The sequence below is a fragment of the Leptodactylus fuscus genome (genome assembly GCF_031893055.1).
Source record: "Leptodactylus fuscus isolate aLepFus1 chromosome 7 unlocalized genomic scaffold, aLepFus1.hap2 SUPER_7_unloc_1, whole genome shotgun sequence".
NCBI lineage: Eukaryota > Metazoa > Chordata > Amphibia > Anura > Leptodactylidae > Leptodactylus > Leptodactylus fuscus.
The window spans coordinates 1,032,941-1,047,188 of NW_027439807.1; the positions used below are offsets into that span (position 1 = coordinate 1,032,941).

The 14,248-nt window shown below is 48.0% G+C and overlaps 1 long non-coding RNA gene across 1 annotated transcript; it reads left to right on the forward strand.

Annotated features, from left to right (window-relative positions):
* The first annotated feature begins 321 nt into the window (after window positions 1-321).
* LOC142186361 (uncharacterized) lies at window positions 322-5,172 on the forward strand. The gene is made up of 3 exons (XR_012712015.1): window positions 322-420; window positions 2,617-2,754; window positions 4,985-5,172. It is a non-coding gene; the product is annotated as an uncharacterized LOC142186361 (long non-coding RNA).
* The last annotated feature ends 9,076 nt before the right edge of the window (window positions 5,173-14,248 follow it).

A 14,248-nucleotide genomic window follows, 5' to 3' on the forward strand; every position in this document is an offset into this window, starting at 1 on the left:
CATTTTTTCCCTCTCTCAGTTCTTCAAAAGTTGGGAGGTATGTTATATGACTGGTGTTTTATCTCCTCACTGTGTCATAAATCTAATAACCTGGATTGGATACACTGTAACAAACCCTCAGCTGTACAGAGCACTAGGTCAGGAGGGGTGTTCAGCCACTGACAGCGAGCACGACTGCTGTATCCAGGGTGCAGAGCAGGGTGTGACACAGCCAGGAAGGGGTTAAGCTGCAGGCTGTCTGGGATAGGACATCCCATAATAGGACTAAGGAGGAGCCCCAACTAGTAGACAGGATCCCCCTAACATAGGGGCAGCCCAGGGTGGAGCACAGCCCCGTCTCACTATATATTAGGCAACCACTCCTTTCTGACTCACTGGCCACATCTCCTTCTGCTGTATACTGCCGTGCCTCAATAACTAGTAAGTGCCTCGTACCTCACCCCTGTCCACCTCATATACTGCCTCATAGACAAAGCTGTCTGCAGCCCTGTATACTGTCTATCCTCTCCTCCAGTCCTGTATACTGTCTATCCTCTCCTCCAGTCCTGTATACTGTCTATCCTCTCTCCTCCAGTCCTGTATACTGTCTATCCTCTCCTCCAGTCCTGTATACTGTCTATCCTCTCCTCCAGTCCTGTATACTGTCTATCCTCTCTCCTCCAGTCCTGTATACTGTCTATCCTCTCCTCCAGTCCTGTATACTGTCTATCCTCTCTCCTCCAGTCCTGTATACTGTCTATCCTCTCCTCCAGTCCTGTATACTGTCTATCCTCTCCTCCAGTCCTGTATACTGTCTATCCTCTCCTCCAGTCCTGTATACTGTCTATCCTCTCCTCCAGTCCTGTATACTGTCTATCCTCTCTCCTCCAGTCCTGTATACTGTCTATCCTCTCCTCCAGTCCTGTATACTGTCTATCCTCTCTCCTCCAGCCCTGTATACTGTCTATCCTCTCTCCTCCAGTCCTGTATACTGTCTATCCTCTCTCCTCCAGTCCTGTATACTGTCTATCCTCTCTCCTCCAGTCCTGTATACTGTCTATCCTCTCTCCTCCAGTCCTGTATACTGTCCATCCTCTCTCCTCCAGTCCTGTATACTGTCTCTCCTCTCTCCTCCAGTCCTGTATACTGTCTCTCCTCTCTCCTCCAGTCCTGTATACTGTCTCTCCTCTCTCCTCCAGTCCTGTATACTGTCTATCCTCTCTCCTCCAGTCCTGTATACTGTCTATCCTCTCCTCCAGTCCTGTATACTGTCTATCCTCTCTCCTCCAGTCCTGTATACTGTCTATCCTCTCCTCCAGTCCTGTATACTGTCTATCCTCTCTCCTCCAGTCCTGTATACTGTCTATCCTCTCTCCTCCAGTCCTGTATACTGTCTATCCTCTCTCCTCCAGTCCTGTATACTGTCTATCCTCTCTCCTCCAGTCCTGTATACTGTCTATCCTCTCTCCTCCAGTCCTGTATACTGTCTATCCTCTCCTCCAGTCCTGTATACTGTCTATCCTCTCTGCTCCAGTCCTATATACTGTCTATCCTCTCCTCCAGTCCTGTATACTGTCTATCCTCTCTCCTCCAGTCCTGTATACTGTCTGTCCTCTCTCCTCCAGTCCTGTATACTGTCTATCCTCTCTCCTCCAGTCCTGTATACTGTCTATCCTCTCTCCTCCAGTCCTGTATACTGTCCCTCCTCTCTCCTCCAGTCCTGTATACTGTCCGTCCTCTCTCCTCCAGTCCTGTATACTGTCCGTCCTCTCTCCTCCAGTCCTATATACTGTCTGTCCTCTCTCCTCCAGTCCTGTATACTGTCTATCCTCTCTCCTCCAGTCCTGTATACTGTCTATCCTCTCTCCTCCAGTCCTGTATACTGTCCATCCTCTCTCCTCCAGTCCTGTATACTGTCTCTCCTCTCTCCTCCAGTCCTGTATACTGTCTCTCCTCTCTCCTCCAGTCCTGTATACTGTCTCTCCTCTCTCCTCCAGTCCTGTATACTGTCTATCCTCTCTCCTCCAGTCCTGTATACTGTCTATCCTCTCCTCCAGTCCTGTATACTGTCTATCCTCTCTCCTCCAGTCCTGTATACTGTCTATCCTCTCCTCCAGTCCTGTATACTGTCTATCCTCTCTCCTCCAGTCCTGTATACTGTCTATCCTCTCTCCTCCAGTCCTGTATACTGTCTATCCTCTCTCCTCCAGTCCTGTATACTGTCTATCCTCTCCTCCAGTCCTGTATACTGTCTATCCTCTCTCCTCCAGTCCTGTATACTATCTATCCTCTCTCCTTCAGCCCTGTATACTGTCTATCCTCTCCTTCAGCCCTGTATACTGTCTATCCTATCTTCTCCAGCCTCGTGATCACCCATATCCTCTGGCTATAACATAATGATGCATTGTATATGGGGTGCAGTGAATGTCGGCTCTATTGTTGTTAACCCCTTTGTTGCTGAGGACGCTCTCACACTCACTGTCTATATCCCCAGCTTTGCAGTATAACGTCTACCTAGTATATATGTCTTTGTAAAACATGGACAGCTGAGTGATACAGCGCCCCCTACCTCTAGTGCTTGTTACTATACACAGCATGTCTCTGGTTATTGACCGTACGTCTTCGCTCTCTCTGCAGGTTACAATGCCTCTCGAAGATCATTTAATGGCATTGATCGTCTGCTTCAAGAAATATGCAGCAAAGGACGGGAACAAAGATGGTCTGAGCAAGAGCGAACTGTTTGATCTGGCAAAGGCGGAGCTCCCTTTACTGTGTGTAAGTACCCCGACCCCATCAGTGAGGCCCCCACACCCCAGAGTCAGGAGCCTGTGAGGACAGACTGGGCCCCCCCTATAGCAGGGACATGACTGCTGTCTATAGATGTGACCAGGTGACTGATGAGAGGTTGTCACAGCCCCGCCCCCAGTCCTGCTGCTGTATAACACTGTATATAGTGACTGATGAGAGGTTGTCACAGCCCCGCCCCCAGTCCTGCTGTATAACACTGTATATAGTGACTGATGAGAGGTTGTCACAGCCCCGCCCCCAGTCCTGCTGCTGTATAACACTGTATATAGTGACTGATGAGAGGTTGTCACAGCCCCGCCCCCAGTCCTGCTGTATAACACTGTATATAGTGACTGATGAGAGGTTGTCACAGCTCTGCCCCCAGTCCTGCTGCTGTATAACACTGTATATAGTGACTGATGAGAGGTTGTCACAGCCCCGCCCCCAGTCCTGCTGTATAACACTGTATATAGTGACTGATGAGAGGTTGTTACAGCCCCGCCCCCAGTCCTGCCGTATAACACTGTATATAGTGACTGATGAGAGGTTGTCACAGCCCCGCCCCCAGTCCTGCTGCTGTATAACACTGTATATAGTGACTGATGGGAGGTTGTCACAGCCCCGCCCCCAGTCCTGCTGTATAACACTGTATATAGTGACTGATGAGAGGTTGTCACAGCCCCTCCCCCAGTCCTGCTGCTGTATAACACTGTATATAGTGACTGATGAGAGGTTGTCACAGCCCCGCCCCCAGTCCTGCTGTATAACACTGTATATAGAGACTGATGAGAGGTTGTCACAGCCCCGCCCCCAGTCCTGCTGTATAACACTGTATATAGTGACTGATGAGAGGTTGTCACAGCCCCGCCCCCAGTCCTGCCGTATAACACTGTATATAGTGACTGATGAGAGGTTGTCACAGCCCTGCCCCCAGTCCTGCTGCTGTATAACACTGTATATAGTGACTGATGAGAGGTTGTCACAGCCCCGCCCCCAGTCCTGCTGTATAACACTGTATATAGTGACTGATGAGAGGTTGTCACAGCCCCACCCCCAGTCCTGCTGCTGTATAACACTGTATATAGTGACTGATGAGAGGTTGTCACAGCCCCACCCCCAGTCCTGCTGCTGTATAACACTGTATATAGTGACTGATGAGAGGTTGTCACAGCCCCGCCCCCAGTCCTGCTGTATAACACTGTATATAGTGACTGATGAGAGGTTGTCACAGCCCTGCCCCCAGTCCTGCTGTATAACACTGTATATAGTGACTGATGAGAGGTTGTCACAGCCCCTCCCCCAGTCCTGCTGCTGTATAACACTGTATATAGTGACTGATGAGAGGTTGTCACAGCCCCGCCCCCAGTCCTGCTGTATAACACTGTATATAGTGACTGATGAGAGGTTGTCACAGCCCCGCCCCCAGTCCTGCTGTATAACACTGTATATAGTGACTGATGAGAGGTTGTCACAGCCCCGCCCCCAGTCCTGCTGTATAACACTGTATATAGTGACTGATGAGAGGTTGTCACAGCTCCGCCCCCAGTCCTGCTGTATAACACTGTATATAGTGACTGATGAGAGGTTGTCACAGCCCCGCCCCCAGTCCTGCTGTATAACACTGTATATAGTGACTGATGAGAGGTTGTCACAGCCCTGCCCCCAGTCCTGCTGTATAACACTGTATATAGTGACTGATGAGAGGTTGTCACAGCCCCTCCCCCAGTCCTGCTGCTGTATAACACTGTATATAGTGACTGATGAGAGGTTGTCACAGCCCCGCCCCCAGTCCTGCTGTATAACACTGTATATAGTGACTGATGAGAGGTTGTCACAGCCCCACCCCCAGTCCTGCTGTATAACACTGTATATAGTGACTGATGAGAGGTTGTCACAGCCCCACCCCCAGTCCTGCTGTATAACACTGTATATAGTGACTGATGAGAGGTTGTCACAGCCCCGCCCCCAGTCCTGCTGTATAACACTGTATATAGTGACTGATGAGAGGTTGTCACAGCCCCACCCCCAGTCCTGCTGTATAACACTGTATATAGTGACTGATGAGAGGTTGTCACAGCCCCGCCCCCAGTCCTGCTGCTGTATAACACTGTATATAGTGACTGATGAGAGGTTGTCACAGCCCCGCCCCCAGTCCTGCTGCTGTATAACACTGTATATAGTGACCGCACTCAGTAACACTCCGCCTGTCTCTCCACAGAACAATCCTAATAAGGACCAGATTCTCAATCAAGTTTTTGCCACCATGGACTCTGATGGGAACGGTCAGATCAGCCTGACGGAGTATTGCATTTTTCTGTGCGCTCTGATGAACATACTAGGAGAAGGCTGCTAAATGTGGAGACGTCTTATATCACTGTAATATCTGTAATAAAAGATTCAGACTCAGCGTCCGACTCATTCATTCTGTACATGAGTAATGGGGGTCATCGGAGGAAGGAGAGGGGGTAATTGGGGGACATCAGAGGGTGGGGGTGGTCATCATCAGGTTAGTGAAGGGAGACCATTGTAGTGTGGTCAGCAGAGAGGAGGATGGCCCCTGCCCTATATCTGCATGGTGGCCCCTGCCCCTGTATGGTGGCTTCTGCCCTATATCTGTACGATGGTCACTGCCCCGTCCTATGTATGGTGTCTTCTGTCCTTTATCTGTATGGTGGCCCCTGCCCTATATTTGTACGATGGTCCCCTACCTTCTCCCCTGTATGGTGACCCTGCCCCGTCCCCTGTACGATGCTCACTGCCCCGCCCCTGTATGGTGGCTTCTGCCCTATAGCTGTACGATGGTCCCCTGCCCCGTCCCCTGTACGATGGTCACTGCCTCGTCCTCTGTATGGTGGCCCCTGCCCAATATGTGATGGTCCCGGCTCCTTTGTAGACCATCACCTGGTGATAATTTTAATTACCCTTGACATTTGGAGCTGCACCTACATCGCCCTCTGCTGGAGCCACCTAAGAACTTCACTTCAGCGATAGACAACATCTGCTGCCCCCTGCTGGTCCAGGTAGGAAGTACTGTGTGTAATAGACATAACATGACCTTACCAATGATCGTGTTCCTATGTGCAGGGGAGCTGGGCTGGGCCCCTCATCATCCTCATTTGGTATCTGCTACAGTCCGGGCCTTCCCCATTCTCAACAGTCTCTATTCCAGGATTAATATACCAGTATACCAACGTATACCATCATCCCCTACACTGGTCTGAGATACAGGAGGGGACTGTATTATATACAGTATATCTGCCACAATACTGCCCCCTGCAGGCAGGTAATGCACATGACATCTCTGCCTGGGCTCATGCATCTAATCTTCTGCTGACACCTCAGTAGTGTGCACACAGTATAAAACCCCCTCAGTAGTGTGCACACAGTATAATACCCCTCAGTAGTGTACACACAGTATAAAACCCCCTCAGTAGTGTACACACAGTATAATACCCCCTCAGTAGTGTACACACAGTATAATACCCCCCTCAGTAGTGTACACACAGTATAATACCCCCTCAGTAGTGTACACACAGTATAATACCCCCTCAGTAGTGTGCACACAGTATAATACCCCCCTCAGTAGTGTGCACACACACTATAAAACCCCCTCAGTAGTGTGCACACACTATAATACCCCCTCAGTAGTGTACACACAGTATAATACCCCCCTCAGTAGTGTACACACAGTATAATACCCCCCTCAGTAGTGTACACACAGTATAATACCCCCCTCAGTAGTGTACACACAGTATAATACCCCCCTCAGTAGTGTACACACAGTATAATACCCCTCAGTAGTGTACACACAGTATAATACCCCCTCAGTAGTGTGCACACAGTATAATACCCCCCTCAGTAGTGTGCACACACACTATAAAACCCCCTCAGTAGTGTGCACACACTATAATACCCCCTCAGTAGTGTGCACACACTATAAAACCCCCTCAGTAGTGTGCACACAGTATAATACCCCTCAGTAGTGTGCACACACTATAATACCCCCTCAGTAGTGTACACACAGTATAATACCCCCTCAGTAGTGTACACACAGTATAATACCCCCCTCAGTAGTGTACACACAGTATGATACCCCCTCAGTAGTGTACACACAGTATAATACCCCCTCAGTAGTGTACACACAGTATAATACCCCTCAGTAGTGTGCACACACTATAATACCCCCTCAGTAGTGTACACACAGTATAATACCCCCTCAGTAGTGTACACACAGTATAATACCCCCTCAGTAGTGTACACACAGTATAATACCCCCTCAGTAGTGTACACACAGTATAATACCCCCCTCAGTAGTGTACACACAGTATGATACCCCCTCAGTAGTGTACACACAGTATAATACCCCCTCAGTAGTGTGCACACAGTATAATACCCCTCAGTAGTGTGCACACACTATAATACCCCCTCAGTAGTGTACACACAGTATAATACCCCCTCAGTAGTGTACACACAGTATAATACCCCCCTCAGTAGTGTACACACAGTATAATACCCCCCTCAGTAGTGTACACACAGTATAATACCCCTCAGTAGTGTACACACAGTATAATACCCCCTCAGTAGTGTACACACAGTATAATACCCCCCTCAGAGAGTGTACACACAGTATAATACCCCCCTCAGTAGTGTACACACAGTATAATACCCCCCTCAGTAGTGTACACACAGTATAATACCCCCCTCAGTAGTGTACACACAGTATAATACCCCCTCAGTAGTGTACACACAGTATAATACCCCCCTCAGTAGTGTGCACACAGTATAATACCCCCCTCAGTAGTGTGCACACAGTATAATACCCCCCTCAGTAGTGTGCACACAGTATAATACCCCTCAGTAGTGTGCACACAGTATAATACCCCTCAGTAGTGTGCACACAGTATAATACCCCCCTCAGTAGTGTACACACAGTATAATACCCCCTCAGTAGTGTACACACAGTATAATACCCCCTCAGTAGTGTGCACACACTATAATACCCCCTCAGTAGTGTACACACAGTATAATACCCCCTCAGTAGTGTACACACAGTATAATACCCCCTCAGTAGTGTGCACACACTATAATACCCCCTCAGTAGTGTACACACAGTATAATACCCCTCAGTAGTGTGCACACAGTATAATACCCCCCTCATTAGTGTGCACAGTATAATACCCCCCTCAGTAGTGTGCACACAGTATAATACCCCTCAGTAGTGTGCACACACTATAATACCCCCTCAGTAGTGTACACACAGTATAATACCCCCCTCAGTAGTGTACACACAGTATAATACCCCTCAGTAGTGTGCACACAGTATAATTCCCCTCAGTAGTGTGCACACAGTATAATACCCCCCTCAGTAGTGTACACACAGTATAATACCCCCTCAGTAGTGTGCACACAGTATAATACCCCCTCAGTAGTGTGCACACACTATAATACCCCCTCAGTAGTGTACACACAGTATAATACCCCCTCAGTAGTGTGCATACAGTATAATACCCCCTCAGTAGTGTACACACAGTATAATACCCCCTCAGTAGTGTACACACAGTATAAAACCCCCTCAGTAGTGTGCACACAGTATAATACCCCTCAGTAGTGTGCACACACTATAATACCCCCTCAGTAGTGTACACACAGTATAATACCCCCTCAGTAGTGTGCACACAGTATAATACCCCTCAGTAGTGTGCACACATTATAATACCCCCTCAGTAGTGTACACACAGTATAATACCCCCTCAGTAGTGTGCACACAGTATAATACCCCCTCAGTAGTGTACACACAGTATAATACCCCCTCAGTAGTGTACACACAGTATAATACCCCCCTCAGTAGTGTACACACAGTATAATACCCCTCAGTAGTGTACACACAGTATAATACCCCCCTCAGTAGTGTACACACAGTATAATACCCCCCTCAGTAGTGTACACACAGTATAATACCCCTCAGTAGTGTACACACAGTATAATACCCCCCTCAGTAGTGTACACACAGTATAATACCCCCTCAGTAGTGTACACACAGTATAATACCCCCCTCAGTAGTGTACACACAGTATAATACCCCCCTCAGTAGTGTACACACAGTATAATACCCCTCAGTAGTGTACACACAGTATAATACCCCCTCAGTAGTGTACACACGGTATAATACCCCCTCAGTAGTGTACACACGGTATAATACCCCCTCAGTAGTGTACACACGGTATAATACCCCCTCAGTAGTGTACACACGGTATAATACCCCTCAGTAGTGTACACACAGTATAATACCCCCTCAGTAGTGTACACACGGTATAATACCCCCTCAGTAGTGTACACACGGTATAATACCCCCTCAGTAGTGTGCACACGGTATAATACCCCCTCAGTAGTGTGCACACAGTATAATACCCCTCAGTAGTGTGCACACACTATAATACCCCCTCAGTAGTGTACACACAGTATAATACCCCCTCAGTAGTGTACACACAGTATAATACCCCCCTCAGTAGTGTACACACAGTATAATACCCCCCTCAGTAGTGTACACACAGTATAATACCCCTCAGTAGTGTACACACAGTACAATACCCCCTCAGTAGTGTACACACAGTATAATACCCCCTCAGTAGTGTACACACAGTATAATACCCCCCTCAGTAGTGTACACACAGTATAATACCCCCCTCAGTAGTGTACACACAGTATAATACCCCTCAGTAGTGTACACACAGTATAATACCCCCTCAGTAGTGTACACACAGTATAATACCCCCTCAGTAGTGTACACACGGTATAATACCCCCTCAGTAGTGTACACACGGTATAATACCCCCTCAGTAGTGTGCACACAGTATAATACCCCTCAGTAGTGTGCACACACTATAATACCCCCTCAGTAGTGTACACACAGTATAATACCCCCCTCAGTAGTGTACACACAGTATAATACCCCCCTCAGTAGTGTACACACAGTATAATACCCCCCTCAGTAGTGTGCACACAGTATAATACCCCCTCAGTAGTGTGCACACAGTATAAAACCCCCTCAGTAGTGTACACACAGTATAATACCCCCCTCAGTAGCGTGCACACAGTATAATACCCCTCAGTAGTGTGCACACAGTATAATACCCCTCAGTAGTGTGCACACAGTATAATACCCCCTCAGTAGTGTACACACAGTATAAAACCCCCTCAGTAGTGTGCACACAGTATAATACCCCTCAGTAGTGTGCACACACTATAATACCCCCTCAATAGTGTACACACAGTATAATACCCCCTCAGTAGTGTGCACACAGTATAATACCCCTCAGTAGTGTGCACACAGTATAATACCCCCCTCAGTAGTGTGCACACAGTATAATAACCCCTCAGTAGCATGCACACACTATAATACCCCCTCAATAGTGTACACACAGTATAAAACCCCCTCAGTAGTGTGCACACAGTATAAAACCCCCTCAGTAGCGTACACACAGTATAATACCCCCTCAGTAGTGTACACACAGTATAATACCCCCTCAGTAGTGTGCACACAGTATAATACCCCCCTCAGTAGCGTGCACACAGTATAATACCCCCCTCAGTAGTGTGCACACAGTATAATACCCCCCTCAGTAGTGTGCACACAGTATAATACCCCCCTCAGTAGTGTACACACAGTATAATACCCCACTCAGTAGTGTACACACAGTATAATACCCCCCTCAGTAGTGTGCACACAGTATAATACCCCCCTCAGTAGCGTACACACAGTATAATACCCCCCTCAGTAGAGTACACAGTATAATACCCCCCTCAGTAGCGTACACACAGTATAATACCCCCTCAGTAGTGTGCACACAGTATAATACCCCCCTCAGTAGTGTGCACACAGTATAATACCCCCCTCAGTAGCGTACACACAGTATAATACCCCCCTCAGTAGTGTGCACACAGTATAATACCCCCCTCAGTAGTGTGCACACAGTATAATACCCCCCTCAGTAGTGTGCACACAGTATAATACCCCCCTCAGTAGTGTGCACACAGTATAATACCCCCCTCAGTAGTGTGCACACAGTATAATACCCCCCTCAGTAGTGTGCACACAGTATAATACCCCCCTCATTAGTGTGCACAGTATAATACCCCCCTCAGTAGAGTACACAGTATAATACCCCCCTCAGTAGTGTGAACACAGTATAATACCCCCCTCAGTAGTGTGCACACAGTATAATACCCCCCTCAGTAGAGTACACAGTAGAATACCTCCCTCAGTAGTGTAATACTGTCTATCCTCTCTCCTCCAGTCTTGTATACTGTCTATCCTCTCTCCTCCAGTCCTGTATACTGTCTATCCTCTCTCCTCCAGTCCTGTATACTGTCTATCCTCTCCTCCAGTCCTGTGTACTGTCTATCCTCTCTCCTCCAGTCCTGTATACTGTCTATCCTCTCTCCTCCAGTCCTGTATACTGTCTATCCTCTCCTCCAGTCCTGTGTACTGTCTATCCTCTCTCCTCCAGTCCTGTATACTGTCTATCCTCTCTCCTCCAGTCCTGTATACTGTCTATCCTCTCTCCTCCAGCCCTGTATACTGTCTATCCTCTCTCTTCCAGTCCTGTATACTGTCTATCCTCTCTCCTCCAGTCCTGTATACTGTCTATCCTCTCTCCTCCAGTCCTGTATACTGTCTATCCTCTCTCCTCCAGCCCTGTATACTGTCTATCCTCTCTCTTCCAGTCCTGTATACTGTCTATCCTCTCTCCTCCAGTCCTGTATACTGTCTATCCTCTCTCCTCCAGTCCTGTATACTGTCTATCCTCTCTCCTCCAGTCCTGTATACTTTCTATCCTCTCTCCTCCAGTCCTGTATACTGTCTATCCTCTCCTCCAGTCCTGTATACTGTCTATCCTCTCTGCTCCAGTCCTGTATACTGTCTATCCTCTCTCCTCCAGTCCTGTATACTGTCTATCCTCTCTCCTCCAGTCCTGTATACTGTCTATCCTCTCTCCTCCAGTCCTGTATACTGTCTATCCTCTCTCCTCCAGTCCTGTATACTGTCTATCCTCTCTCCTCCAGTCCTGTATACTGTCTATCCTCTCTCCTCCAGTCCTGTATACTGTCTATCCTCTCTCCTCCAGTCCTGTATACTGTCTATCCTCTCTCCTCCAGTCCTGTATACTGTCTATCCTCTCTCCTCCAGTCCTGTATACTGTCTATCCTCTCTCCTCCAGTCCTGTATACTGTCTATCCTCTCTCCTCCAGTCCTGTATACTGTCTATCCTCTCTCCTCCAGTCCTGTATACTGTCTGTCCTCTCTCCTCCAGTCCTGTTTACTGTCCATCCTCTCTCCTCCAGTCCTGTATACTGTCTATCCTCTCTCCTCCAGTCCTGTATACTGTCTATCCTCTCTCCTCCAGTCCTGTTTACTGTCCGTCCTCTCTCCTCCAGTCCTGTATACTGTCTATCCTCTCTCCTCCAGTCCTGTATACTGTCTATCCTCTCTCCTCCAGTCCTGTTTACTGTCCGTCCTCTCTCCTCCAGTCCTGTATACTGTCTATCCTCTCTCCTCCAGTCCTGTATACTGTCTATCCTCTCTCCTCCAGTCCTGTTTACTGTCTATCCTCTCTCCTCCAGTCCTGTATACTGTCTATCCTCTCTCCTCCAGTCCTGTATACTGTCTATCCTCTCTCCTCCAGTCCTGTATACTGTCTATCCTCTCTCCTCCAGTCTTGTATACTGTCTATCCTCTCTCCTCCAGTCCTGTATACTGTCTATCCTCTCTCCTCCAGTCCTGTATACTGTCTATCCTCTCTCCTCCAGTCCTGTATACTGTCTATCCTCTCTCCTCCAGTCCTGTTTACTGTCCATCCTCTCTCCTCCAGTCCTGTATACTGTCTATCCTCTCTCCTCCAGTCCTGTATACTGTCTATCCTCTCTCCTCCAGTCCTGTTTACTGTCCGTCCTCTCTCCTCCAGTCCTGTATACTGTCTATCCTCTCTCCTCCAGTCCTGTATACTGTCTATCCTCTCTCCTCCAGTCCTGTTTACTGTCCGTCCTCTCTCCTCCAGTCCTGTATACTGTCTATCCTCTCTCCTCCAGTCCTGTATACTGTCTATCCTCTCTGCTCCAGTCCTGTATACTGTCTATCCTCTCTCCTCCAGTCCTGTATACTGTCTATCCTCTCTCCTCCAGTCCTGTATACTGTCTATCCTCTCTCCTCCAGTCCTGTATACTGTCTATCCTCTCTCCTCCAGTCCTGTATACTGTCTATCCTCTCTCCTCCAGTCCTGTATACTGTCTATCCTCTCTCCTCCAGTCCTGTATACTGTCCATCCTCTCTCCTCCAGTCCTGTATACTGTCTATCCTCTCTCCTCCAGTCCTGTATACTGTCCATCCTCTCTCCTCCAGTCCTGTATACTGTCTATCCTCTCTCCTCCAGTCCTGTATACTGTCTATCCTCTCTCCTCCAGTCCTGTATACTGTCTATCCTCTCTCCTCCAGTCCTGTATACTGTCCATCCTCTCTCCTCCAGTCCTGTATACTGTCTATCCTCTCTCCTCCAGTCCTGTATACTGTCTATCCTCTCTCCTCCAGTCCTGTATACTGTCTATCCTCTCTCCTCCAGTCCTGTATACTGTCTCTCCTCTCTCCTCCAGCCCTGTATACTGTCCATCCTCTCTCCTCCAGTCCTGTATACTGTCTATCCTCTCTCCTCCAGTCCTGTTTACTGTCCATCCTCTCTCCTCCAGTCCTGTATACTGTCCATCCTCTCTCCTCTAGTCCTGTATACTGTCTATCCTCTCTCCTCCAGTCCTGTATACTGTCTATCCTCTCTCCTCCAGTCCTGTATACTGTCTATCCTCTCTCCTCCAGTCCTGTATACTGTCTATCCTCTCTCCTCCAGTCCTGTATACTGTCTATCCTCTCTCCTCCAGTCCTGTATACTGTCTATCCTCTCTCCTCCAGTCTCTTAGGGTGTGACATGTCACATGACATAATGACATGCCATCCATATATAGCGACTCCTCTGGCTGATATGATTACTTATATTTTCCGGCTTTGTTCGGGGCTGGTATATTTAATCTACTTAATTTAAGCTACTCCAGATCTGCCCTGGACCACACATATGTCAGAGACCTGGGGCTGATATAGCGGGACTCCAGTATTGCCTGTCACCTTCTCACTAGCTATCTATCTAGTAATATATATGGGGGCAAACAATTATTATAGTATTGATATAAAACCAAAAAACTTTACAGATCAGAGAGGAGACGGGACATGCGGGGTCTGAGGAATAGACTAGAAAGCATAAGTAAGGTCAGCATGACGAAACGTAGAACAATGTGGGAGAAGTCTGCCTAGACAGTCTCAGAGACCGCAGTGGAGTGTTCGGATAATCTCCTCTCTCTATCTTATAAAAATGAATTCTTGTCTGTCTGTCTGTTCTCTATGCATGACCAAATGACTGGACCGATCTTCACCAAATTTGGCACA